The sequence below is a fragment of the Triticum urartu genome, chromosome 2A, assembly GCF_056163025.1.
Source record: "Triticum urartu cultivar PI428250 chromosome 2A, HENAU_Tu73, whole genome shotgun sequence".
Classification (NCBI taxonomy): Eukaryota; Viridiplantae; Streptophyta; class Magnoliopsida; order Poales; family Poaceae; genus Triticum; species Triticum urartu.
In genome coordinates this window covers 766684831-766690878 of record NC_141874.1, presented here as the reverse complement: position 1 = coordinate 766690878, position 6048 = coordinate 766684831, and the positions used below count along the sequence as shown (strand labels likewise).

Below are 6048 nucleotides of genomic sequence, written 5' to 3'. Positions count from 1 at the left end.
TCAGAAACAGCTTGTCAGGAAAGAGGATTGTTCCTGACGGTCCCCGTCACGAATAGTGTTCCTGACGGCAATTCCTGAGGGAGCCCCTCGCCTCCCAAACTCAAAGTCCTGACGGCCCCACCGTCAGGAGATATCGTCAGGAACATCTTCCGTGGCTCTCAGGACCATACCATCAGGAATGAGCTCAACATATATCCATGACGGCTAGCTTCGTCAGGAAAGTATGAAAACAGTCGTCAGGAATCAACCAAGACAAACCAAAAATATTATTGCAAAACAGTATATATTCACAGCCACATGCAAATCTTTTGACAATCATGCGTACACAAAGGTCACACAACCCGGTTTAAAATCACAACCAATTCCTAGGTCACAATGTACCCATCCAATTTATTTAAATCTCATTGTTCACAAGATCCACACATTCATATCCAAGTCATGATTCATGGAAGCTCGACTTGACAGGAGGTGTCACTAAGTCCAAAACACGCATACTAGTTGATTCCTAAATTGCCAGGAGAAGCAATTGACAAAGAAAGCCTAACTGCACTGCAGTTCACAATATTAACTAGTTATACTACTGGAATTCCTAAATGTTTGTCCTGTGTTGGAATAGAACTATGCTCATCCGCATGAGTAGCATGAGGATTGTCTTCATCATGGGAACATTCTGCCAACGGAGTATCAGCATTCACTTGGGCTTGGAAGGTTCCATTCACCTATACAACAGAAAAATATAGGAGATTTCAATGAACAACGGTGAAAGGCAAAACTGTCATACATACAGGTTTTCAAACCAAAAGGTAAGCTCCAGCTCATGACACACTTGTTGCTAGCCACCAAGCAAGTGAAGAAGACTTCTCTTATTGCCAAGTACAGGCTGCAATTATTTAAAATGTAACCGGAACATAATGAACAAAAGAAAAGAAAAGGGAAGAAAAAATAAATGGTTGCAATCCAATGACCTATATCCATAGTATTCATGGCAAATGAAATTTTGTGATGACCAACCCCCTTCACAACTTTATGTGATAGCAAACAAAATCATCACTTCATAGGAAAAATCTAAGTATGCGGCAGTACAGAACTAGCACTACATGTAGAAAACTAGCAGTAAGCAGCATATTTATAGCTTTGCGATGCAAGTTCCGAACATCAGCAGTTTAGCATCACTAAAAGAACTTGCTGTATTTCAAGTAAGGACGGAACATGGGCATGAGCTAAAACAGTTGGAGAGCCTAAACAAGCTGCAAGGCAATCCGAAAATTCATCATCTTGAAAATGTTAAAAACAAGGAGGCGGGCGATGCAAAGCTAGCTGATAAGAAAAGACTAATATGACTAGAACTGTCCTGGGGTGGTTCCTTACAGACTTACTCACCAGAAGTTCAAGTGGAGGTGCTTGAGGGCCTTCGCCCACCCAAGGGTCTGGTGAGGAGAACGGTGGCCCCAAGTATCTACAACGACTTCTACTCAGAAGCTGTATTTGTGAAGAAAATTAGAATAACTGGGGACATACTCATAAATGCAAGTTTAGAGGTATATACATCGTGTAGTATAAGTGTTATTGGAGCAGCAGGGTGAAGCTAATGCACTGACAACCTTTTGCTATTCTACTTCTATGTTTGTGTACACAAGTTCAAGAGAAATGCAAAGGATGCCATCATTATAATTCAACTGTACTGATCATGGAACAAACAATTTATTGAAAAACAAAAATGTTACATTTTAGATTAACATTTGTCGTAGTTTTGAATAAAGAGCAAAGGTGCAGGAACTTACAAGACACTTTTGAACATTATATTATTGATGGGGCCACAATCTCCACTCTCAACCACATTTGCAAACTTCCAACTTCATGAACTTGCAAGTGTTCATCTTTGTTGCTGCCATAGGCCATTCTTCTTTTCCTACATAAGAGAAGATGCTCTTCTAACAAACAACCAACACTCAAAACTTGGACAAAACTCGATATAGAATAAAACGGCAGTAGGTGAGGTTCAGAACGAGTTCATGCTGGAACACAATCAACAGGACACTAACATTTTCTCTTAAGTTGAACAAGAAATTTAAATCTAACAGAGCATCGGATCTTCAGTCATGCAAAGGAGCAAATAATTGAAATACTAAGGTGATAAAACTAGAACTAGATCATCTCAATTGGAAGCATAAAGGAACAGACATCACACTAACTGAACAAGCAAGGGGTTCAAGAAATCAGCGAGGGAAGAGGTGAGATAATGGAGTACAGAACATAAATTTGGCTTCTGGAGCTTGGTGTTGCAGCAGTCTAAGACGTGGCTTTGAAGATGGAGAAGAACAGGAACATGTAGATGCAAGAGACGATTAGCAGCAGGTGTTGACAGAGTTCAGCAGCAAGCTGTCATTGGGGAAGAGCAGCGTCGTCATTGGAGAGGAGGTAAAAGTTTAAATTGTGCTGCAAAAAGGCTCTAAATGCTAAATGAATAAATGTTCTATCAATTATCTACAAGGAAAGAAAACATGTACGAGAACAAATAATCATTCTCAGGTGGTTAGTCAAAATATACATGAAAGACATCTTCTATTCTGTTCTCAGGTGGTTAGGGATAGCAATATATGGACAAGGATGCCGCCAAACACACCAAGCATGATTTATTGAACATGTGCCCATATGGTTACCCACAGAAGAGTTGACACATGATAACAATATATGGACAAATAAAGCATTTTGTACCTTGCTGCTTACAAGGAGCAATCCCTCCCCGTGGTCATCCTTCCATAGTTATTTGACCTCCAAAAAGATAGATCCATAGTTACTTGACCTCCAAAAAGAAATATCTGAGAACACAAATTACATTAGTGATCCATAATCCACCACATTATATAGAAGCATAATTTCTAACTCATTCTGCAGGGTCATACATCTTTCCCTACATAAGGGAACATGTTTTTTCAACAAACTACCCATACTGGGAGGTCAAATGAAACTGAATGCAACTTACCAACACGCTTTTGGTCTGAATAAATGATAATGAGCCACTGCAGAAACATAGCGAATTTATCACAAGTACTACAAGATTACTCAATCAACATCGTTTAAGTACAAAATGAAATTGTTAACTAAAAAGGCAAAATGTACCACTGTACACAGATTTGAAACTAATTTTCAATCGTAAATAGCATCTTTTTTCAACATACAGAAGTTCTTTGCATGGACATAAAATGCACAAAAGTTACATATTCAGAATTAAGAATGAAATGGACTTTTTTGTAGCTGTGCAGCACATCTAAACTATTTGACACAACAACCAGATTGGGTAGGGAAGATGAGAAAGAGGGCCTGGACGGGCAGGGAGTCACCTCTGCACGGGGAGGGAGGCGGATCTGGAAATCGCCGGCCAGGGAGGCGGATCTGGACGTCACCGGCGAGTTGGGGTGGCGCTCGACGGCGAGGGGGCTGGCGCTCGACGGCGATGTGGGCGGCGCTCGACGGCTAGGGGGGGCGGCCGATCGGAACTGGACGGCCGGTACGGGGGAAGTGGCGGCGCTGGACGGGGGAGTGGGAGGAGTATCTCGATGGGGAAAAGTGGATCGGGTTCTAGGTATTTTGACCAAGCCCTCCTGTGTTTTGACCAAGCCCTCCTGTTGAGAGCGCAAGTCGCGCGAAATACACCCCGGGAACGAAATTTCAGCGCGCTTTTCACTCTCCAAACGAAAATATCACGCGCCTCAGAAGTGAAAATATCTCCGGGTCCCGCGTAGGTATCTTCCTGACGGTCACATATACGTTCCTGAAGGTGTGCAAAGTGATTCGCGACGTGGATAGTGTCCCGACGCGAACGTGCAACTGCGTTCCTGAAGGTTATTCTCATTCCTGAAGGTTATTACCGAGAGCGTCAGGAACGTAACGATCTTTCCCCTCGGTTGACCATCCACGTCAGGAACACGTACACATTCCTGAAGGAGGTTTCGCGCCCGTCACGAACGTGTCTGGCCGTCACGAAAAAGTCTGTTTGGGGTAGTGGCTGGTTTCAATGCTTTTCCAAAAACGTTTCTACGATTTCGGGTTTCGGGTGAGGTGTTTTGGAACCTAGGCTCATGTGCACCCAGCTGAACAGTAATAGAAAAAATAGATAAAACCTTAGAAACAATCTGAATTGTATTGACAGTGAAACTGCTCATGTCTTGTCTTCGAACCGGATACAAAATTTCGTGAAGAAATACCACATGTGGAGATTTAGAAAAAAAAAGGTATTTTCTCAAAAACAGTTTTTTTTCTTTGGGCATTGATTTTTATTTTTCTACAATACTAGGTTCAACTTTAATTTGCTCAGGAGGTGTATATGTTCTAGTATTACTTTTACGAACGACAGTTGAAGCTTTAGCATGATCCTTTATTCTAACAGAAAAAGGTGGTTTCTCAACGTAAATAGTAGGAACAATAGGATCATTATAAGTAATAGTTTTTTCTTCAACTGTAATAGGTGCAACTACTTTTACTTTAATGGGAGGATTATATTTAAACCACTTCTCCTTAGGGAGATCAACGTGAGCAGCAAAAGATTCACAGAAAGAAGCTACTATCTTAGAGTCAAGTCCATATTTAGCGCTAAATCCTCGAAAAGCATCGGTATCCATAAAAGATTTAACACAATCAAACTTAGGTGTTATACCTGACTCCTTACCATCGTTGGAACCCCAATCTTCAGAGTTGCATTTAATTCTTTCCAATAAGTCCCACTTGAATTCAGTAGTCTTTAGCATATAAGAACCAGCACAGGAAGTATCGAGCATGGTGCGATCATTGAGAGAAAGCCGAGCATAAAAATTTTGAATAATCATTTCTTCTGAGATCTCATGATTGGGTCATGAATATAACATTGACTTAAGCCTCCCCCAAGCTTGAGCGAGGCCAGAAATTATATATGTAATTACGATCACGGTGAACAAGATGCATAGGATAGAACTTCTGGTGAAATTTCAACTTCAATCGTTTATAGTTCCAAGATCCCGTATCATCACATAGCCTATACCACGTCAATGCATCTCCCTTCAAAGATAAAAGGAAGACCTTCCTCTTAACAACGTCATCGGAAACACCTGCAAGCTTAAATAATCCACAAACTTCATCCACAAAGATAAAGTGTAAATCTGGATGCAATGTTCCATCTCCTGCAAAGGGATTAGCTAGCAGTTTCTCTATCATACCCGAAGGAATTTCAAAGTAAAAAATTTTAGTAGGTTCAGTAGGTTGATGAGCAACTCTTTGCTCTTCTGGTCGGGGCGAAGATGCCCCGAACAAGCCCCTCAAAGGATTAGTTTCCATAGTAACAAGTGACAAAAAATTTCAGCACACTATATAAATGTTTCCTTACCAAGTTCCACTCACCAAAGGCGCTTCACTCCCCGGCAACGGCGCCAGAAAAGAGTCTTGATGACCCACAAGTATAGGGGATATATCTTAGTCCTTTCGATAAGTAAGAGTGTCGAACCCAATGAGGAGCAGAAGGAAATGACAAGCGGTTTTTAGTAAGGTATTCTCTGTAAGCACTGAAATTGTAGGTAATAGATAGTTTTGTGATAAGATAATTTTTAACGAGTAACAAGCAATTAAGATAAATAAGGTGCAGCAAGGTGGCCCAATCCTTTTTGTAGCAAAGGACAAGCCTGGAAAATTTCTTATAATGAGAAAAGCGCTCCCGAGGACACATGGGAATTATCGTCAAGCTAGTTTCATCACGCTCATATGATTCGTGTTCGGTACTTTGATAATTTGATATGTGGGTGGACCAGTGCTTGGTTACTGCCCTTAGTTGGACAAGCATCCCACTTATGATTAACCCGTATTGCAAGCATCCGCAACTACAACAAAAGTATTAAGGTAAACCTAACCATAGCATGAAACATATGGATCCAAATCAGCCCCTTACGAAGCAATGCATAAACTAGGGTTTAAGCTTCTGTCACTCTAGCAACCCATCATCTACTTATTACTTCCCAATGCCTTCCTCTAGGCCCAAATAATGGTGAAGTTTCATGTAGTCGACGTTCACATAACACCACTAGA

General features: G+C 41.1%; 1 long non-coding RNA gene across 4 annotated transcripts; it reads right to left on the bottom strand.

Annotated features, from left to right (window-relative positions):
• Positions 1-345: 345 nt before the first annotated feature.
• On the bottom strand, positions 346-3633 carry LOC125540476 (uncharacterized). Of its 4 annotated transcripts, XR_007297326.2 has the most exons (6): positions 3342-3631; positions 2984-3020; positions 2716-2819; positions 1782-2379; positions 1381-1479; positions 346-719 (listed from the first exon to the last, which is right to left on the bottom strand). It is a non-coding gene; the product is annotated as an uncharacterized LOC125540476 (long non-coding RNA). The 4 variants fall into 4 exon arrangements; XR_015617795.1 differs by having other exon boundaries at positions 2716-3020; positions 3342-3633; XR_015617796.1 differs by lacking the exon at positions 2984-3020 and having other exon boundaries at positions 2716-2772.
• Between the last annotated feature and the right edge of the window lie 2415 nt (positions 3634-6048).